Source organism: Emydura macquarii, unplaced genomic scaffold, assembly GCF_026122565.2.
Source record: "Emydura macquarii macquarii isolate MOO-44397 ecotype Brisbane River unplaced genomic scaffold, CSIRO-AGI_Emac_v2 contig_1790, whole genome shotgun sequence".
Classification (NCBI taxonomy): Eukaryota; Metazoa; Chordata; order Testudines; family Chelidae; genus Emydura; species Emydura macquarii.
Window position 1 is genome coordinate 2,232,543 of NW_027131927.1, and position 22,688 is coordinate 2,255,230.

General features: G+C 46.2%; 1 protein-coding gene across 1 annotated transcript in view; it reads left to right on the forward strand.

The window, feature by feature from the left end:
• The first annotated feature begins 5,402 nt into the window (after positions 1-5,402).
• SIPA1L3 (signal induced proliferation associated 1 like 3) overlaps positions 5,403-22,688 on the forward strand; it is a 116,842-nt gene continuing 99,556 nt past the window's right edge. Inside the window, exon 1 of the mRNA XM_067556601.1 lies at positions 5,403-5,482. The gene's annotated coding sequence lies outside the window, so the exon portion shown is untranslated. The remainder of the gene's footprint in view (positions 5,483-22,688) is intronic.

Below are 22,688 nucleotides of genomic sequence, written 5' to 3' on the forward strand. Positions count from 1 at the left end.
TGCATTTGAGGGAGCAAAACAGGCGGCTCAGAAACCATAAACACAGACAGAGGGAGGCGTGTAGGTCCCGATGAGCCCCAGTGTCAGGTGCCAAAATCCTCTTCTTCTCCCCTCCACCGGCTCCCTGCTCCCCCTGGGGCTCCACTAATAAACTTCCCCTCTGGGCACTCAGTCCACACCATGCCTGCCCACTCGTGCTGCGTGCCCTCAGACAGCAAATCTGGGAACGGGGCCGTCCTGCTCAGCCCTCTTTGTCCTTCCAGGGGTCCATGTCCCTCCCTGGCCTCCCCTCCCTCCCCACCCCCCATCTGGGGTCCCGCTTTAGTGTCAATTAGGGATTTTACTTTTAATGAGTAGATTACTGTGGGTCAGCCTCCAGATGGTTTTGTCCTTAGTCTAATTAATGATCAGGCTCAGGGTAAAAGCATGAGGGATAGGGGAGGCCAGGCTGGACTGTGTGCAGAGGCTGGAGGGGCTCAGCGGTCTGTCTGTCTGTCTGAGATGTTTGTCTCTGCTAGCCTAGTGAGCGAGTCAGCACTGAAATCCCTCTTTAGGCCTGGCCGGATCCGATAGTAGCAGCGAAACTTCCCTTCCCCCATCCCCAAAACTTCCCCCCCCAAATCAGCTTCCGGCCCCATGGGGAGTGGAGACGGGTGCCACGTACCGGATACTGCTCAGGTCTGCACTGTAGGCCCCAGACAGCCAGATGAGCCAGCCCCAGATTAACCAGGTTGTGCCGATTACCGACGGCACAAACTCCCCTCTGCAATCCTTTAATGGGGGAAATGCTTCCAATCCATCAGCTTCTTACTGCCGGAGCTGAGCAGCTGGGGATGCGTGGCAGGATCCCACTGGGGGCTGCTCAGTATCACTGTGATGCTTGGGCCCTGGCTCTCTGCTCACGCCGCAGCAGTTGTGTCTTGCGCTGGGATAGTTGTCTGCCCTGGCCCACTCCCCCCGACTCCCCAGGGATCAGGCCCCTAGGTTGCACAATTGGTTAATAACGTGTTGGGTGGGTGCAGTGTGATGTACAAACACTTCCCAAGTAGCTCTGGGAAGTTAGGTGCAAGGCTCAGGTCGGACTTTGGGTGCGTCATTCCCTTCAGCCACTCTGACAAATCCCAGCCCAGGTCATTAGCTGGAGTTTGCCCTTTTATTTCAGTGTAGCTGGAAGTTAATGAATGTTCTTTTCACCCTGGGGGGAAGGAGGGGGAAACCAGAGTATTTTCGCTAAAAAATTGTGTCAATTTACTTATTAATCCAGTAAGACTGCAAGACCCCTCCCCAAGATCAGGACCCCCATTGTGCCAGGCGCTGCGTAGACTTCATTTATCTTAAGGTGGCTTTAAAAGAAGCCATTGGTTTCCAAGGCAATCACCTGCCATCTTTCCAAGTTCATGTGAATGCTGCTACAAGTGTCTCGTCCCACGAGCAGAACTAGGACAGCTGAGGTGCCTCAAAATCCTTTCTAGGTTCTCCTCCCTCCTCCAGAGAAAACAGATAGATTTTAAATTATGTCTTTCTTTAGGAAGTGTTAACGGGCTTAGATCCTAGCCATGTAAATATCAGAGACAAAACAATAATCATTGGAACTGGGAGCTTTGGTTTAGACAAATATTCTGCAGGAATGTCATGACTGGATCTCTCTGTTTAGCAGGGTGTCACCATGTCACACAGTGACCGGCTTTACACTCCCCGGGGACATATCGTTTACAGTGGGTTGATTAGACTGAGTGAAATCGCTGAGCACCCATTTAACAAGCCAGGACTGTGTCAAAACAACTGGACAGGAGAGGTGGGGTTTGTTGCAGGTAAATGTGCTTTGAGCAGTGAATGAATGTAACCAAATCTCTAAGTAGCTCTTTGTCCCCGGTCTGCTTTGTTGGGTATGTAACTGGTGCGTTAATTTTTCCATAACAACCTCCACCCATATTTGGTGAACCATTCCTCTAGGGTTGAACTTGTTGTCTTTTCCCAATGAGTGGCTGTCAGAGGAGAGATCAATTCTTCTTCTGGTGGCCATTTCTGCTAGGAAGCCCCAGGAGGATTACCAAAGAATCATTTGGTAACAAATATCCAATCATCTGCGGCATCTGGTTATGAACTGCATCCCAGTTTCTTTCATGAATGGCCGGGTTCACCTTATGTGCATAAAATCTCCTCTTTCACCACAATTTCCCCCACATTTATCCCTGTTCAGTCTATATTTTCTAACCTCCAGGGACATTCTGGGGCTACAACAAGAGAGGGCAAAGGACAATTTCCAAACAGTTTGAACCAATGAAGTGAGTCTTGACGGGTTTGCAGTTTGCTGTGTGATCACCAGTGGGCGCCGCAACAACAGCAATTGAGCGGGAGGCTTGCCAGAGGGCTGGCTGGTGTTGGGTAAAATCTTCCCCTGGCATTAAGTGAAGTGCAGGAAAATTCACGGGGAACGGGGATGCTGCTGTTCATGACAGCAATGTTGTGAGCCCCAGGCTGCTGTGGGTCATCCCAGGGATGCACTGGCCACACTGCATGGACGGCATAAAGGGGCATGGACCGTCTACCTAAGACTTTCTGTCTGTGGGCCCTATGCCACTTCGGGCTACCACCTCTCATACAAAAAACTGGGCTATTCAGAGTGAGAACTGAGCCCACCCACCTGGCAGCTGGCTATGTGCATTGGGGACCCTGACAGGTTCTTAGGACAGCTGCCTCCAAACAGGGATGATCCTGGGAAAATCTGGACAGCAGACAACCCTGCTCCCAGGAGACGGGGCAGAGCAGGGTGCAACCGGGGCATGCTGCACTCTGATCCTTCTCCCATTCCCAGGGCCCACAGGGGGCCGAGCGTGAGTTAGAGCAGCCTGGGAATTGCTCTAATTTACACCAGGGGCCAGGCAGGCCATGAGACATCCCCAAAATCAGGGGGAGCGCAGAGGTAAGAGAAAGGAAGGATTGTCATTCTCATCTGACAGAGTGGGGTTGGGGCCCAGAGAACAGGTGGGTCAGCACCAGGAGCTGGGGTCAGGTCCCCTTAGCGCCACTCCAGCTGTTACCCACGGGCCAGCCCTGAGGCTATCATGTCTCAGGAAGGACAGAAAGCAAGTTCATAGATGCAAGGGGGCTATGACAGGACACCAGGCTGGGTCTAATAAATGGCAGGGCTTGGCCTGAGACCTTCAATGCAGTGCTGCAGACACAACGTGCTGGCTGGCTGTTAATCCTCAGTGCGTGAAATGATCTGCAGTTACCCCAGAGAGGAACGAATGGCTTTGCTCAGCCGAAATGCCAGGAGCCTTTACTGTGTCCCCTCACTGCTAGCAGAATCAGTCCTTCTAGCAGCAGCCTGCTCCTTGGAGACTGCGTCACCTCGGCTTGAGGAGGCAGCATGGATAGGGTGCTGAGCCTCAAGACACCCAGGTTCTAGTCCTGGCTTTGCCATTGTCACCGTGTAACCTTGGGCAAGTCACTCACAAGTGGGTGGGCTCTCTGAGCCTCAGTTTCCCCTTTGCCCATTCAGGCTGTGAGTTCTTCAGGGCAGGGACTGCTTCTTGTTCTGTGTCTGTGCAGTGCCAGCACAATGGGGCCCTGATCTCAGTTGGAGTCTGTGGGATACCTGGCACAAAGGGAGCCCCAGTAATACCAACAATTGCCAACCCCTGTGGGATGAAGCGTGACTCAAATGGTTCCCTAGACCTTGTGTCAGTCCCTCTGCCCAGGTCAATGTAACCCCAAGTCGCTGATGCCTTTCTAGGCTGCAGTGTCCCTGCATGCCCTTGCCAGGTTCAAACTGCAGCCTGGGGCGCCTGGCTCCTGTCTACAGCAAATCCCGTTAGACAGGTTCCGCAAGCGCTTTCCCGCTGCTGAAGGAGAGCAGCAGGGAGAGGAGGCCTTTGCTGCAGGGCTGAGCGGCTGGGGCTGAAATAAAACCCCAAAACAAAACAAAAGATGGTTCTAAGCAAAACTGAGTTTGCCGGGTTTTCTTACGTTATTTGGGTCAAACAAAATGTTTTGTTCAAGCCGTAATTTTTCTCCAGTTTTCATTTTGGCTGTTTTTAATTTTTAATTTGTTTTAAACAGCTAAATTTCAAAATGAAACGCTGTTGTGAAACAAAAAGTCAGAACGTTTCTTTCAACATGGCTGAAATGAAGCACTTTGACTTTTTAGAATTTTCCTCTCCAATTTTTCTTCACTTAAAACTATTTGCCGAATTCAGTCCAAATTCACAAATAGTTTCAGAGACGCAAAAACACAATTTCCAGAAATTTATTATTCACTAAAATGCTTTGCCTGGCTCTGCTTTCCTGGCACCTGCAGCTCTATCGCTTTTCCCAGAAATATTGACGAGGGAGCCAGGGCTGGGCTCACTCAGGAGCCAGTTCTTGGGCGAGATTCTTGGCCCATGGATCCCTGGCAATGGTTGGATCAGAATTTGTGTCGGCTGAGGTCCCCCTTGCACCGGGTCAGAACGGCCTGTTTCTTGCTCACTTTGCACTGGTGTGTAACTGCAGGGGGGGGTCACGGCAAAGGATAATCAGGACCCTCAGGGCCAGGGGAGCTATGGGGATTGGCACCAACTGGAGATTTGCCCGGTGCTGTAGAGAGGGCATAGCAGAGCTCACCCTAAAATGATGACAGTAAAGGGAGGATTAAGGATGCTGCATAATTAATGAGTTAACCCCTCCCCCACTTGCCCCATATACGCACTGGGAGTTAACCCCTCCTTGACTCACCCCATGTACCCAATGGGGGTTAACCCCTTCCCCATGTAAGCATTGGGAGTTGACGGGAGGCTCAATGGGGAGCGTGCCTGGCCCTTTAAGGCCTGAGTGGGGCGGTGGTGTCATCTCCCTCTAGCGGTGGAAGGTAGTAGGGGGCGGAGCTGGTCCCTCCCTCAGGCCCCGCCTCCTCCCCGGCCCCGCCCACGCGGCGTGTGAGCAGCAGCGCTTCTCGCTCGCTTTGCCCCTCCCCCGCAGTATCCTCGCGCCCGGCCGGCCGGCTCCGGTGTGGGGTGTTCTCGCGCCGCAGCCGCTGCTGCCCCCTCCCACTGGCCCGTGCCCTCGTGCCGTAGCCGCTGTCCCCTCCCATTGGCCCGTGCCCTCGCGCCGCTGCTGCTGCTGCTCGGTGAGTTCCCTCGCGCCGCGGCCGTTGGGCTTAGTCTCTGCCGGGGGCAGACGGAGGGGGTAGGTGTTGCCGCTGCCGCCGTTGCCCTTCCTCCCGGTGCGGCGAAGGGGCGGCTTCGTGTCTGCCGGGGAGGGGGGAGGGAGACTTCTCCACACCCCCAGCACCGCTCCAAGCGCTGCTTCGAGCTGCTTCCTGAACCCCCCTCGGGCAGCAGCGCACCGGCGCAGGGGCTGCTGGGAGCGGTAGTCTCCGGGCGCTGGGGCGGCCGTAGCGGAAGGCGGGGGTGGCGGACCGAGCGGACTACAGTTTCCAGCAGTCCGCGCGCGGCCAGGCGGCTGCCCCCGGGGGAGCCTCTGGCTGCGCCGTGCGGGAGTAAGGCGGGGTGAGGGGCACTGGGCTGTCCGGGGGGGGAGGGGCGGCACTGGCTGGCTCGGGAGGGTGGCGGGGAGGGAGGCTTTGGCTGCCCCGTGCGTGGGGGGAGGAGGGGAAACCTAGGGACGCTCATTCCACATTGTTTGAGGAGGCAGCCTTTGGGGGTGGCCGTGCTGCTCATGTCCCTGGGTTGCTGCGGCGTTTGCCCTAGTCACACGGAGCCTGTGGCCGAGCAGGGAGCTGACCCGAGGGCTCCCAGGCTAGCCCTCTGCCCGCTGGGTCGCCCTGCTCCTGCCGTGCTGAGCTGGCGGGTTCAGCCCCTCAGATTCACGCCTGGGGTATTGGGTTTCAAGGTTCGCAAGCTGTAAGCCGCAAATGTTAACACTGGCTGAGTAAGACGGTCCAGCTTGTAAACCTCCCTCCAGCTCCAGGGTTGGGCACAATCCCTCGGTAGCCTCTTCAGGAGTCTTTAGACCTAATTCAGAATTGTGGAGACAATTGACTATTCAGCTAGTGCGGGGATGTTGCCTGTGAAAATACAGGGTGACTTCTTTGGTGCTTTGTGTGTTGTCACTGGGGAATGACTTAAAAAGCTGCAGGAGAAAGACCTGGGCACAGAGGTGCACAATACTATGATGCAAATCTAAATGCAAACTGCAGTTGCACTCCTGTGCTGAGGAGAAGTGTGTTATAGGTATGCAGAGTGGGGAGGCAGACACACAAATGGTTAGCGTGCCAAAGCGCTCCATTGTACACATGGCCCTGGTATAGACTTCCTAGGAGTTGGCTTTGCTTCCAGGCTACAGCAGTTATTTGAATTAACCCCTCCCCCTGAAATTAAAGTGTTTTCCTATTTTACATCAGTTTTGCCTGAGCCTTGCTGTATAAACATAGTGCCTTGTACAGTTCAGGTTAAAGCTTGAAAGAGCTGGTGGTAGTTTAACCCTGTGATGTGTGTGACACTGAATGGCTCAAATAAATCAGTGGTGTACAGTCTAAATGGACAAAGCAGCATGAATGTATTTCACATTAATAAGTTCTTTATTCAGGCCTGTCGGGGTGCAGGCCCGTATTAGATGCATACCGTCCAGGTGATGTAAGTGTTTCATCTTCTGACTTGATGGGGGTTTAGTTGGTCTTGCTAGACATTTTTTTAAAAATAGCTCTGCCTGTGCAAGTGAAATAATTTTCCACCTGTGACCGGAATCAAAAGGCCAGTGTTGTAAGAGGAGCTGAATCAGCTAAATGGAAGTAGAACAGACAAAATGACATTAAATAGGAAGATGTTTAACTTGCTAGCTTTGCCTGGAGGTATTGGCTCCATTATACTGTACAAATAGCAGCTGCAATATGAATAAAAAGGGGGAGGGGGTCAGACAGCATAAGCCAGCAGCTGGATTTATGGTATTAGGGGCAGGGGGCTGTCAGATGCAAGCTTAATATCACCCTTTTGTTTTTACAGACATGTCAGTATGCTCCAGATTCTCGCATTGGGGAGTTAAGTGGCTCTCCCAGTGCTGTGACAGCATGTAGCTGGGGATTAAATGAGATCTGAAGGTAGCCTGCAATTCAGAGGAACCGCACTGATAGAGTGTTGCTTGCAAGCATGCAAGGCAGAGATCCTGGAAGACATGCATGTGTTTATGGAAACTATAGATAAAATAGTACCAGAGATGAAATTGCTGTCCAGTCTTTATAGACTTGAAGTAGGAAGCAGGCTGTCCAGTAAGTGTTCTCAGGACTGGGCCCTACTTTGCAACTTCTTGCAGCAGAAATAAGATCTTACACATGTGTTGTCAACTTAGTATGTCGGGCTCTGATGTGGCTTCCATTGATATCAATGGAAATATAAAGTTTATCAGTTCTGCACACAGAATTTATAGCAGAAGCCAACCCTCCCCTAACAGGAACCCATCTGAACATCAAATGGTGCATTTCACTTCCTTTGTCTTGGAAACTTTAGATTTTACCCATTTTGATACTCAAACACCTGTGTGGTTCTTCTAAAGCTTCCCAGAGTAGTAGTGAAGGTTTCAGAAGTGCAGGTAATGCTAGAAAGGCAGCAGAACTGTTTTCACAGAAATGATTGCTCAGATCTATAAATGAAAATAAAAGGGTATAGTTACAGGAACTGGAATTATGTCTTGCATTTCTGAATGGCAGTTGCAAAATGGGAGCGGTCTGTTCTCCAACTGATGGCTGCTGAATTTATGTATGTAATTCATATTAATGTTAATGGGAACCGGTGTAAATCAATGTCTCATTTATTGATTTTTACTAATGGTGTCCTGTCAAATCAGATCTTGCCCCTCAATTACCTTTTTAAAAAAAAAAAAAGCTTTCAGAAAAATCTAGAGACCAATGGAAATGTTTTACATCAAATAAAAATAGAAATCTCCCAACGCTTCCACCAGTTGTTTTCAAACAAACATCCTGTCCCCCACAGTGTTTGCAACACTGCGGACCTGAATGCCTAAAAGTGAAACCTGTATCTTGGTTTCTATTGTATAAAGCAATCAGTAAATGGAACTTTTAAAATCTTTGTGTTCTAGTAATCCAGAGCAGTGGGAGCAATTTAGGTAGGAAAGTGCGTCCCTTTTAAATGAAACATGGCTGCCTATAAGGATTTATTTTGGGTTAAAATAAAACCACTTGATAAAAACATTTTCTGGAAATACATTCTGATTGGATGCAGTCACCCTTGTAGTAGAAATGTCGTATCTTTACATTGAACATGGCTCTAGTGGAAAAGTGCCAGGCTGGTGAGTGAATAGTCTCTTTCCATAGAACAGGTAGCACATAATCAATGGCACGGTGACATTTTGAACCATGCTGCTCCCATGCTAGTGTGCTAGTGCCTCATTCTGGCTGGAAGATCCATCTTTAGAGATGAAAGGGCAGATCATATTGGTATCTTAATGGCTTACTGATGGTTTTGGTGACATGGACACAAACCTGCTAGGAATTGGGTTAAGACCTCCCCCAACTTGTTTCACACTGATGACACCAAACAGACATTGGATGATTAATGACTTTTGGTTAATTTCCCATGGCTGGATCTGAATCAGTGACCTGGAGGTTGGCGGAGTGGTGCTCAGTAACCTTATCCCAGACTTTGTTTGGGTAATGTATAATTTCTTTAATATTAAACTTTTGGCAGAGGATTTATATATTTCTTTAAGTTTTAGAATCCTCCAGAATGTGAGCTTAATGCTGAAGTCTAAATGTCCCCTTGCAAATCAGGCTGAGCTGCAATAATAGTTCAGCTGATGCCATACTGCTAGTAGTGTTTTTGAAATAATCTGATCTGCAGCAGCTAATGTGCTGTGGCACTGTTTGTTTAGTCCTGACAGGTTTCACACTTGTCTCCCCAATTTTGAACATTGGGCTGATACTTGTTTTCACACATGCCATCCAGCCCTTCTGCCTTATCCCCTTTTCTCTGCAGGGCTGTGTTTCAACAAGCTGCATCAGAAATCCTTCCAGAGGTGCTCCGTTGTAGATGTAGACTTTTTTCAATTCCATAGCAAAACTTGCCTCATCCACTGACCTATTTGTGCAGGCACCAAAAGAATCTCAACACTGAGCACAGCTGTTTACTAACTAATATTGTTACAAGTGATGGTGGCTGAGAATGTGCTGAGGGGTTTTGTTCTTGGCAAGAAAAGGCTCCTATCTTTGTTACAGTTATACAAAAGGGAAAAAGGAAGCTGAGCCATTTGAATAGGTTTCTGCCTCTGTATTATTTAAACTTTTAAAGGCTGATGGAAGTTGGTTGTCGCTCTGCCCTCAGTTATACCCTGCAGCCCTCATTGACTTCATGAGTGTGTGGAGGATCCCAGTTCTGCCCTATGCTGCCAGAGTAAGATTAGTTATTATCATTAGTCTATACTTTCTACTATTTTTAATTTTTTCTATTGCAGTAGTGGTGCCTTGATCAGAGTCCTGGTGTGCAAGACAGTGCAGACACAAGGCCTGCTCTTCATACAGTTTTTGAACTGGTATAACTATTTTGGTTAGGGGTTGGCTTTCTTTACCTGTGTAGTTATACTGGTACATCCCACAGTGTGGGTGCAGTTCTATCAGTATAAAGGTGCCTTACACTGGTAGAGCTTATTCCCTTCCTGTAGGGGAATAAATTATTCTGGTATAAGGACTTTTATACTGATAAAACTGTGTCCATAGGTGTAGTTTGACTTCTATATTGGGGGGGGGGCAACAGGTTTAATACTATTAATAGGTATAGATCCAACTTCTGGATTTACTGATTGTTAGTGGTACTTAAATTAGAGTGTACTTGAAATCACAAATACAATTTACGTTCATTATTTAATCACCCTTAATTTTTTTGTTTTAACTTAAATTATTTGCCATGTTTATCAGCAAACACTTAAAAATCAACATTAGCATAAAAACAAATTCTTGACCAAACAGAACTGAGCACTTTCCTAAAACTATAAATTACGTCTCCCTGATTTTAGAGCTACATAAACATGCAATGCGCACATCCGAAAAATCTATCGCTAAAGCCTGTTTGTTCCCTTTGCCCATCTGCCTAAGCACATTCTACTCCCATGTAACCTTCCCTGTTCACTGTCAGTTACCTGGGCTTGACACAGTCACTGCTGTTCACTGCACAGATGCTTGGGAAGCAGCTCAGATCTTATGTTCACTTGACAGTGTTACCAGTACTGATTAGAATATAGCCTGGATGTCTAGATGCCTGTGTTTCTGAGGCAAGTCTCTTATTTTATGGGCTAGTAAAGTTGAAACTGCCCCAAGCTGGAGCTCTGCGGTCAGGGTCAGGAGCTGCTCTTCTGCCCTTCCCTACACAGCCCATGTGGGGAAACTGACCTGGATGCACAGAGCACCTGGCCTCATCGTTTATCCCCTTGAATGTTTCTCTTCAGGGAGGAAGCAGGGCCAAATAGAAGGGAGAAATCTGGGTGCCCTCCACCTTCATGCATCACCTCTGCAATGTATTCAGTTTGGGGGGCAGTGACCCCCTCATGCCTACCCAGTCGTCACCCATAACTGCATCTGCACTAGGAAGGTGGTAGTAATAGTACTCAGCATAGATAAAACAGTATAACTTCTGTCTGACGGCAAGACTGTCAGAAGAGGCAATCCCTGCTCCAAAGACCTCCCTGTCTAAATAGACAAGACGGGGGAAGTGACTTGCTATGGGTTACAGAGCAGGTTAGTACCAGACCTGGGACTACAGCCCAGGTCTCCTAATTCCCCGTCTAGTATCATTATCCACTTGACATGCTGTTACTTTTGCATCGTTACGTCTTCAGTTAGTCAGTGACAAAAGGTAATACTAGGTGCTTGTACATACCTGAAAACGTTGGATTCAGTCCTTTGCCCGTTTAACTCCTTTAAGAAAACAGTGGGATTTTGAGTCCATTTGTCTTGCTCATGCCCTAATGGCAGAAATGGCAATAGCTTTGCCTGTACATAGCCCTCCATTTTGCTTAACTTGCTAGTACTTTGTATTTCTAACTTCTGTTCCTGTTTGCATCGTAGCTGTGGTAGAATCAAAGTAATTGTCTGCCGTTGGACAGCTGTGGCCAGCACCACACACCTAAGTGGGAAGTTAATAGTTGCAGTGTAGAGGTTTAATCTCTCGGGAAAGGTAAATCCAATGTCTTGGTTAGCAAAGTGTCAAGATGCTAATTTACTTTAGCATTGCTGACTTGGATTCAGCTGGAAATATTGTGTGTTTGCCGAACAGGAACTGCTTTGTCATCCCAGATGGGCTTTCAGAACTTTTGTTTTTATTCATACCACTTATTGTTTTAAAAATTAATGGACTCCTGACCATCTAGCTGTGCACACAGCCAGTCTGTGTAGCAAAGTGTTTTCCATCACTTTTATTCTTGCCTTTCCTTCCGTCTGTTCCTTTGAAATCTTTTACATCCACCTGTTGTCTTCTCTTAAAGTAGTAGACTGTAAACTTTTTGGGGCAGGGATTATTTCATGTATTTGTAAAGCACCTAGTGCAATGGTACCCTGCATGCTCCTGCAATACAAATAAAAAATCAGTGAAAGTGGAGTAGTAGGATCAGCAACAACTGAGAGCCAGGGTTCCTGGGTTCTGTCCCTGGCTCTGGGATGGGAGGGGGGTCTAGAGGGTTAGAGCTGTGGGGGCTGGAAGCCAGGACTTCTGTTTTCTATCCCGAGCTCTGGGAGAGGAGTGGGGTTTAATGGATTAGAGCAAGGGGGTGCTGGGAGCCCAGAATCCTAGAGTTCTATTATTCTGTTTTCCATTGACTGACTTTGGGGCATCAGGCAAGTCTGGGCAAGTCTACGCTTAAAATGCTGCATCGGTGTAGTACTGTAGTACTATAATGAATACGCCAATGGGCAAGAGCTCTCCTGTCAGCATAGTTAATGCACCTCTGTGAGAGGCGGTAGCTATGTCAATGGGAGAAACTCTGGGTTAAGTTGGTATAACTATGTTGCTTAGGGGGGTGTAGATATTTCACACCCCTGAGTGACACAGTTACTCTCATATAGGTCTGTAATGTAAACCAGATCTCACTTCCCTTCTCTGTGCCTCAGGGTATGTCTACACTGAAAAAAAAAAAAAAGCCCGTCTCCTTACCCCCCCCCCCACCCCCCCAAAAAAAAAAAACTGAGGCAGCGAGTCTGAGTCTGGATCAAATAACTCAGGCTTGCAGGGCTTGTGCTGTGGGGCTAAAAATAACAGTGTAGACATTCCTGCTCAGGCTGGAACCTGGGCTCTGCAATCCGCCCCCCCCCCCTTGCTGGGTTCTGGAGCCTGGGTTCCTGCTTAGGCTGGAACGTCTGCACTGCTATCTTTAGCTCTATAGAATGAGCCCAAGTCAGTTGACCTGGGCTCTGAGATCTGCTTCCATAGGGCATGTTTTGTTTTGTGTTTTTGCGGTGTAGGTGTACCCTCAGTTTTCCCACCTTTACATGGGGGAGCAGTACCTACCGCTGGCAGCTAGCTGTTGGGAGGCCAAAACTCTTTCTGTATAAAGTGCTTTGAAGTCCTTGGATGGTTGATGCTGTTGCAATGCAGTTCCATGTTGGGTGGATTGGGTTACATTTCCAAACACTCTGATATTTCCAGGGCTTGCTTTTAATTTTGTTATACTAATATTAACTGACCTATATCTTTTTCAGTAACTAGAAACTTATGTTTTGTTTTTATTTTTCTTTTAATTCAGAGTTCCCTCAAATTTTGACCCAGCAGATGATGGCATGTCTATACCTATAGTATATTAATTTGGCAAGCATTTTAGGAAACCCCTTTTGTCAACTGTCTGATACAATAAAACTCCCATCAATTGAACAAAGAGTTTAAATGCAGATTCAACTTGATAAGAAACTATTTAGAAATTCAGTCTGTACTTGCACGTTCATAGGGAACCTGACTTTCAGAAAATCGTGCTTTTTGCTGTAGCTCACAGTGTGGTGAGCATGTTGCCTGATAGGGGAAAACATGGGTGTGTAGGCTTGTATGTAGCCAGATCCACGTAAGGAAGTGCATTCCAAACACTTTGGACTTGGACCCTGATAATGCTGAGGTGAAAGGCTCTTTTCTGTAGGCAGTCTTGAGTTTAGTTTCCAGGCTGTGCTGTTAACACCAGTGTGATGTCCCAACACACCTACCAATAAAAAGCCATTGTTGCCTTTTTAACCTCTTCTCTGGGATGTTCTGCCTATTCAGACTTTTGGACCCTGATCCCTGTCCAATAGTCACAAACTCGACAAGAACTATTATTTGGAACATTACCAGGATTATAATCCAGTCACTTCTCACACACTCTTCTTTTCAGAGTAGCTGCCTTTAAAAATCTTTTTGGGGTTCACTCGTGTGTTCTGTTAATTGGAATTCATTACAGACGTACCGTTCATCCAGAGAGCCCACATGTTAACAAATGCCTTGTTGAGACTAATGCTGCAAAGTGTTGCATTTTCTGCCGCTTCCTGGGTAGCAAAAACACTTGCTTCTTATGTAATTGGGAGTTTATAGCTTGTTACTTTGATGTTTTTTCAGACTCTGGCTCCATCATAAAAGCTTCTTTCTAAAATATAAAAATGAAGCCTCTAGTTTGCTTTGTGGAAAAGCTGCTGGTCAAACAACTGGTGTTTTCCTTAATGTGCCTATTGTACAATAAGAATATGTTAGGATAATGGATCAGTTAATCTTATCAGTTTCTAAGACCACATACCTGCTATCTCAACAGAAATGTCTTAGTATATTTATATAGTTTCTTAACATACAGGAGGTGAAGTGTCAAATGTAATTGGTCTCTGCTCTGAAGAGCTTGCCCTCTATAAGTGCACCATGCATTGACAGGCAGTGATGTCTAATAGGCAGGGCACTGGGAGTTGGGAGATCTGGGTTCTATTCCCAGATCTGCTAACTGACCCATGGGATGGCCTTGAGCAAGTCCCTTAACCACTCTGTGTCTCAGCTCTCCATCTGTATAAGGAGAATAACAATTCTTCCTTTGACTTGTCTGTTTCGATTGTAAGCTCTCTGAGGCAGGGACTGCCTCTCACTATGTATACACATGATGCCTAGCTCAATGGAGCCCCGATCCCATCTGGGGTCTGTGGCGGTACTTTAATACAAATGATAAGATATTGGAACAGGCTTCCATTTGCTTGTGTGTGTGCCTGTTCCATTCATCCACTGCTACCTTATGTGCCTGCATGCCTCTTTGAGACCAGATTGGCAATTCAGTGTGCATTGCCTTGTCATGAGAGAGAGCTCCTAAGAAATGAAGGATGGGAGTAGTTGTAATCAACATAATCTTAAATCAACAAAAACTTGCGAAGTTAGAAGTGATGCTGCCACACCATCCTTCACTAGCCCTATTGTGTGCATTGCAGCTCTCTCTCTTTGATATGCCAGAGATTCTCCTTGTTTACTTGGAACTCCTGCGATATCTTGACAAAATATCTCTGCCTGCACTCTGCCTCCTCCGTGTTTGTCAGTTTAATTTGGACCAATGAGGTTGTTTGAATGTATTTTTTCCTGTGTATGTGTGTGTTTGTGTGGGGGGAAGGAAGTGGGTATCAACCTCTCTCTCTCAATTGGTATTCTGTGAGTGGAAGTACACTTGGGAACGTAGGCATTAGCAGGCAGCCCACGGCTCAGAGTTCCCTGACTATTCAATAGGCGATATTTCTTATCCTGGGGATGGACAGATTTTAATTAAATGTCAAACTAGAGAAACAAGATTATTTATTAACAGACATTTCCTCGTCTACTTCTTTCTGTCTTCTGACATCATTGGCTGATTGCAATAAGAAAAAATATCCAAGGGAAGGTTTCCCCTGGCTTTAACAAGGTGAGGTCAGTGTGCCACCCTCATGCCTCCAAAACAAAATGGCTGAGTTCTTCAAATGGGCTTAACTCCCACTGAATTTTGTATTTCTAAAATACCTGCTGTAGCTCAACTTCAAGATATGGGCAGGAATCAGTGGGTGTGGGTCTCTGGCCTGGGTTATGCAGGTTGCCAGGCTAGGTGGTCATAATGGTCCCTTTTGGCTTTGAAACTGTGCAACTCAGTCTAAAGCCTCCAGGTCATCGAGATGAGTTGCTGCACTTCATCATCCAATGCCCAAAGCTGCTGTTCAAGGAGTCTTAAAATGACAGTAATTGAATATTCCAGTTGAGGTGCCTCCAGAATTGGACAAGTATGAATCTGCCCACATTTACAAACCAGTTGACATATGTTGTTTTTAATTTAACTTGACACCCAGCACGAATGCTGGGTTATCTCCAATTACACTGTCTCCATCAGATAAATAGGTGGAGGTCTAGTTTTCTAATCTCAGGATCAGTTTGGAGAATAAATATGAATGAATTGCATCTGGGCTTTGTCGTGCCTCTCTGCTGAGTGGGTGCACTGCCCTTTCATAGAGTTCTCGTGACAGGGCCTGAATTATCACTTTGTTCCATATTGCAGCTCTGATGTTTAACCATCTGTTTGATGTATTTTCTTTTATAATAAGAAAATTAATGGCATCCTGATTGCTCAGTAATGGGGATTATTTGGCCTTAACCAACCCTAATTAATCACAAAATCGTGAACCTTTTAGTTTAATTATCTTGCTAATTCTCTGTTTGGAGTCTGTAGTGTTAGCTGTTGACTGTGTTTTTATTCTGGGTTGGCTTTTACCTGCATCTGATTTTGACAGCTGGTGTGCTCCCCTTGGGTTTGTATGCAAAGCTCAGCTAAGACTCTAGGCAACAATATTCATACCTAGAAAAATTAAAGGCATGAAAAGAGCTTTGTCTGGCAAATTTTCTCCTTGGCATGTCTGGTCTGTATTGCCCCGGGTACTCCAGCTCTACGTGAATCCAGGGCACTGTTGAGCTGGCAAGGGAGGAAATGGAGCTACTGCATAGAAAGAGGACTCGGATTCAGGACACCTGAGTTCTAATTCACTTTGCCTTTAAACTGGGAATTGAACCACGTCACAGAGTAGGTTAACCTTCACTGAAAAGCACTTTTGAGGTTCGAGGATGAAAAGTGTTTGTTCCTATGAAGTCTTTATAGTAGTGTTTAATGCAGGAGTAAACTGTGTCTTTTGAATCTGACATGCAAATCTGACTTCCTTTGCTTTAGCAGTTCCAAAAGATCCTATAAGAAACTGCTTGGTGCTTCATGGATATTATAACTTTTACTATCAATGATGAATTTGCTCTGTTTATAGGGATTATGAAATATAGCTATAAATCTCCACTTCATCTGCTAGGTACCCATCCCATAGGTTAAACCATCCCATAATACAAAAAAAGACCTGAAAGACTCTGGTCATTGAACTTCGGTATCAGCTAAGGAGCAGCTTCAAGCTACGTCTCTTTTGGTACTGTCAACAGGGCTCCTAGGGCTGGCGTTGACCTTGATTCCTACATCTTCGGCGCCTCTTATTCCAGTGCTATCTGTTTCCAACATGCCACTCGTAGTACGACCTTCTTGGTACCGAGTGACTTCAAGGTTTTGTTGCTTCCTGAATGGCAGCTATTATCTTCTGCTTTGAGGGTTCCCCCACTTGATACCAGCTGCTAGCCAGACATGGATGCTGAGTGTTTCTGAGGCACAGATAAGGGAACTCCTTATAAGGTATCCAGGGATCCCCACAGAAACTCAAGGAGAACTCCTTCTACTCAGCTTCAGAGCACAGCAGGGGGCTACTCCTGGCTACTCTCCAGGATTCCATTCTGCTTATGGCTCCATCTTATCTGAGAGAGATTGTAGGTCCTTTTACTCTTGTAGGCAAAGGGTCTTGAGAGACACAAGTCCTATGGTACCCCACAATGGCACCCTGCTCCCATCTTTTAGTGCTCCTTGTAGGGATTATGCCTGACAGAGATCCTCCTCCTCAGCTTCTTCTAGAGTAACTCCAGTAAGATCCTTTAGGCAGGGTGGAGCAACGTCATCAGCCACAAGGACCTTGTGCTAAGTCTGAGCAACTGTCACCACCACCTGATGACTAACATCCCCAGCTGGCAGAACTCATTCCTGCTGCTCTCTTCTTCATGGCCCAATGAAGTCATGGTTCTTGCTACTCTGTCCCATTCTGACAAATAGAAAACTCCTCAAGACTTGCCTCAAAGAGTGGGAGATGCTCTGGAAATCCATGTTAAGGTTGTAGAGGAGAAATCCCACAAGCATCTGGACAGTCTCCACTCCTTGATGCCAGAGAGGGTCTGCTGGCCAAGCACAACACCTGTGGCAGATGCCAGTATCAACTCCACCTACATCCAAAAAATCTGACACACAGTATCAGGTGACTTCATCTGGCTTTGAATGTTTTTACACATATCTAGTGCTTGGTTCGCTAGTTGCTACAGCTACACAAGAGGGATCTAGGCAACGGGGAGCCGAGACAATGCCTGTGGAGAAAGAAGAATGTTGGGACTTGTTCGGGAGAAAGTATTACTCCTACCAGACTCCAGAATTGCCAACTGCCAAGCCTTATTGTCTAGGTATGACTACTTTCCCTGGCATAAGATGAGTGAGTTTGCGAACGAGCTCTGTCAGGAAGCTAGGGATGAGCTTAAATGCCTAGGAGCAACTCATGGAAAAAACCTCCCTCCAGGCAGCGATTGATGCCTCTGTTATTGCTGCAAGATCTGTGACAACTTCCCTTGCAATGAGAGGTCACCATGTCTGCAATCTCAGGGAATCCCGGGAGAGGTGTAGAATACAATTGGAGCCTCCCCTTTGATGGTACTGACCTGCTCAGCAATAAAACACATGAGGTTTTATATTTCTTGAAGGACTCCTGGGCCTTTCTCATGTCTCTAGGTATTTATACGCCCCAGCCTAGAAGAAGATAGGGCAGGCAGCAGACATATTATAGATTGCTTCTCCATAAGCAGGTGGAACCTCCCAGAAATAGCAGTTTCATAAACGAAGACTCTCAGCTTCTTCCTCGCCAGTTGGGCAGTGTGGTTGAGGACTGCGTGACTCACTTGAGTCCACCCCTTATCCACCTTATTTGGAGACAGATTATTTAATTGTCTGGACTACTGGGTGCTGAAAATCATTGAAGTGGGAGATTAGCTGCAGTTCCAGAGCCCCCCCATCTCTGTTCCCTGTCCTCCTTCAAGGTCCGTGTGTCGTGTCGTCGTCTCCCCCCCCCCCCAAGCCTATCGCAACAGGAAATGGACTCACTTCTGTCTCTTGGGGTGACAGAAGAGCTTCTGCCTCCATTCAGGAGAAAGGATTTTACTTTCATTTTCTAATTTCCAAAAAGAGAGGAGGGTGGCACCCAGTTCTGACTTGAGAAGACTCAATTCCTTCATTCAGCTGAGAGCCAGGTCTTCCCTCACCCCTGGAGCAGAAGTTCTGATGCTTTCTGTGTTTTGTTTCAGTGGTAAGTATGTGTTGGCAGAACCACCATCCACTATCTTCCATAAGACAAAGTTCCCTTATTGGCCCATCTGACATTTTTACCTAATGTGATCTTTGACTTCCATCTAAAAGAGATGTTTCACTTACCAGTGTTCTTCCGTTAACCACACATCAATCAAGGGGAGTCTAGGCTTCATACCTGAGGTGTACTCAGGGTTCTCTCTTACCTTGAGAGAATCAAATATTCAAGGTCTCTGCTAGATTGTTTATTGCTTTGTAGACCGGGCAAGGGGTCAAGCTTTTAATTCTAAAGGCTTTCTGAATGGGTCTCTGATTGCATTAAACTGTTATCAACTAGCTCGTTTACACCCCAGGCTCACTGCTCTTTTGACTAGAGCAAAGGCAACATTGGTGTTTTCTTTGAGAGGTGTGATCATCTCTGAAATTTGTAGGGCAGCTACCTGAAGATCAGTACGTACACTTACAAAATACTATTTCCTCACTGAGGCATCTAGGTCTGATGTCTGTTTGAGCAGAACCACCTTCTGATCACTGTCTGGTTGGACTCTGTGTGCCCACCTCATAGCTATCAGGTTACTGTTTGAGCCACCAAGAATGGACCCACCCTCCTTCCCTGCTACTGTTGCCTCTGATAATGCCTGGATTCAGTATTGGCAAAGGAACTGAGGGATGGTTTGGCCTGCTTCATCCTTTGTCCTCAGGGAGGGGAGGTGCAAGGCAAGGCTGCTGTAGGTGCGGCCCCAATGGACAAAAGGTTCAGGTCACAAGCACTTGGTGTTCACATGCAGCAAGAGTGGAATACATATGGACAACACAACTTGAAGAACCACGCTTACGATAAGGTCAGTAACCATTTTTTAGAGCTAAAACCATCACCTTTCATTCTACTTGGAAGTTTATTGGAAGCCAATATGTGTCACAAAACATTTGTCTAATGTGCTCCCAGTGTGGCAGCTCTGCAGCTTTATGCACCAGGAGCGGTGTCAGCATGGCACCACGTAGAACATTGCAACAGCATCATCTCTTGGGTTGTATCCAAATGTGTCTCAGCACCTGGTTTCCCTCAGCCTCCAAAATAACCTGCCTCTCCCAAGCACAGATCTCCCACTGACATCAGCTTTCTTGTGATGTCATTAGATCCCTTTTAATATGTAGCTGCAAGATATAAGAATTCTATGTATCAAAAACGTGAGCTGCTTCCTATTATTTATGGTGGACTTAGCAATGTTAACTTGCAGCTTCTGTGCCACAGTAGGTGACAATGATAACCCAAACTGCTACAGCTTTATTTTTTCTGAATTCCCTTTGATTTGAGTCATCTCATGCTTACTTACAGCAGTTGGGAGGCTTTCTCGCTTTATCAAGTAATGACGAATTAGGGGCAAGATATATATTATTTTTAATTAGTTGGCCTTTATGCTAAAACTGTGTAAAGGAGCCATTGAACTAGCAAATGTTGCAGGAGGAGAATTGCAGAGTGAGGCAAAAAAGCACACAGTAATGGGCTGTCTTGTCATGGGCTTCTGCCTCCTGAAAACACGGATAATTTTCACTCTGTACAATGTCTTACAAACCAGACAATTAGTGGCATCCTCCTTCAGGAAAACATCCATGGCGCTTTTGCAAATGCTTTAGACTGGACTTTAAGTTTCAGCAAGTGTTTGTTAGCAAAGGTAGCAAATGGTGTAGCTCTTTAGGGTAGTGGTCCCCAAACTTTTTTATGGTGTGCCCTCCCTTATCCCTGTCTGTGCCTGGGAGTCAGGATACCTCGGTTCTGTTTCTGGCTCTGCTACTAATGTGTAACACTGTGCAGTTCACTTTCCCTCTCTCTCTCCCTGTTTCCCCTCCCACCATTTGTCTTGTCTATATAGACTGTAAGATCTTTGGGGGTAGGAAGGGTCTCTCACCCTAGGTATGTACAGTGCCTAGCAGAATGGGGCCTCAGTCTCAATTGGGACTTTGGTGTGAAGCAGAATGCTCCCTAAGAGTGTTCATCTTCCCTTGCATGACCCCTCCTCTTTTCTAAAGCCTATGGTAGGAACTTGCTTTCTCGCTGAGACTTTTGTGGCTTTGTTAACGAAATCTACTAGGTGTGTGCAGCAAACGTGCATGCAGCAAACATCATGATATGTTCATAGCATCCACTTAACATTTTCTGGCCTTGCATTGTTCATTGCATGTTGTTATTTTTGCCTAAATTAAAACAGGTGTTGCTGTCGGCCTTTTCCTTTCACAATTATTTTTGTGACAAACTAAGCTTGAATCACACGTGAATGCATTTGATTAGTAAAGTGGTCTCCAAGGTGTGTGTGTGTGAGAGAGAGAGAGAGAGAGACATACATTGCATAAGTTTGTCTTTTGTGTAATGATATGTAATGGGTTTGAAGTAACCTTCATGAAGGGAATGAGCTGTAGCCCACAAATGGGGGAAGTCATGGATGAATTGGAGATCTCTTCCGTTGAGCAGTATGAAATGTGGTGTTCTGGATTGATCATTCTGATTCTGTCTTTGGGAGGAAAGGACCAAGTAATTGACAGGTTTTAGGACGGACCATTTGAATCAGCCTGTCTTGTAGCACAGCAGCATTTGATGCTTTGCAGCTCCGCTAGTGCAGTTCTGCCACTAGGCAATCTCTGCAGGCTGGCAGGACTCTTCAGTAGTGATCTGTCAAGTTGTAAGATGTCCAGAGCTATCTAGGTGTGACTCAGAAGTCTATGAAGACTTGTTTTTATCTGCATAAAAATAGCCAGCCACTGCAATGTCACATTGATGGCAGAAGTGTCTTAGTGGCCTGGGATTAGACTAAACAGTTGGAGAGCTTGGCTGTCACTTAACAACTTGTGGCAACAGCTGATATAAAACTATCTTGAATGAAAACGGGGTAGTGGCTCCTGAAAAACACAAAGAAATTATTTGTATTACAGTAGCCCCGAGAGACCCCAACCGAGACTGGGGCCATGTTGTGCACAAAGGGCTGTACAGAGACTGAGTAAGAGACAGTCCCTGCCCCAAGAGTATGCAATCTAAATAGCAAGATAGACCTGAAGGTGGGAGAAAGATAAGGATTATTATCCCAATTTTACCAAAGGGAAACTGAGGCCTGAAGAGATGCAGTTACTCTCCAGGATGACACCGTCTGTAATGGAGTTGAAGTTGGAAACTGAACTCTCATCTCCTGAATCTCATACTATCCTCTTAACCAAAAAAACATCCTCTCTCAGAATTGCTGTGCTAATTGGGACCAATCAAGTAATGAAACTGTAGCACCTCTCCTAGAGAAGGGTCTGTTGGCATTTCCTCTATTTAAAAAAAACAAAGAATTGGTGGTTATAGGCACTTCCTGATATTACTATTGGTGAAAAGCCTCGCCTCTGTTGACTTACTTATTTATTATTTATTTATTTATTTATTTTTAGGACATTGGGACATAATGTTGACTAGTGTTTTTGAATCTTGTATGGTGTGGGAATGAAAACCTGTTTGCTTAAGAAAATCAGCCATGCTTTGCTATCCATATCTATCTGAGATGCAGAGCAGAGCAGAGTGTCTCTGACCTCTTGGCCACAAATGAAGTGGCTGTACTCACAAACGCAATTATGTTCTTTCCTCTAAATTTGATCAAGGCCTGAGAGCAGTGAGTTAGATAAGTATCACTCTTTATTATGGCAGAACCCAGCTCTCTCGAGTTTTCTGAAATTGAAGCTGCAATCAAATTAGATGTAAAATTACCAGCATTGGAGTCTCTATGGGTGGCTCTGCTGACCTTGTGACCGTTTCATAGCATTTCTTCCTTTCTCTGTAGACAGTGTTCCAAGAGAAGGATGTTGCAGATTTGCAGTGTGGAGTGACAGAATGAGGAACTGCACTTTGCAGTCTTTTCTTTCACAGTCCTACAAGAACTCCTGCCTTACTTCAAATCAGGAAACTGGTAACTTGGGCTGTGATAGTGCTGGCACATCAGTATCATAAATAACCTTTACCCTCAGGAAAGATAAGACTTTAGACTGTGTACACCTCTTCTCCTGGCTTCCCTAACTTGGTTGCATCGGTGATATTATTTGTAACAACAACAACTTGGGATCCGGAACCTGGTTTTCCTGCTATGGAATGCAGTACCAGTGCCTTTTCTGAGCTGTTCTTCAGCACAGGGCTATAGGAACTCCCATTCTCCCCGTATAAATTGCACTTGAAGGTGCTTTCTGTGGAAACACAGTAGTGACAAATGAATGAACCAAAGGGTTGTGGGATAAATGTGAAATGTGCTTGCTCTCATCTTGGGCTTGTGAGGCTGTATAAAGAGCCTATTCATCACTATATCCAGAGCAGAGGT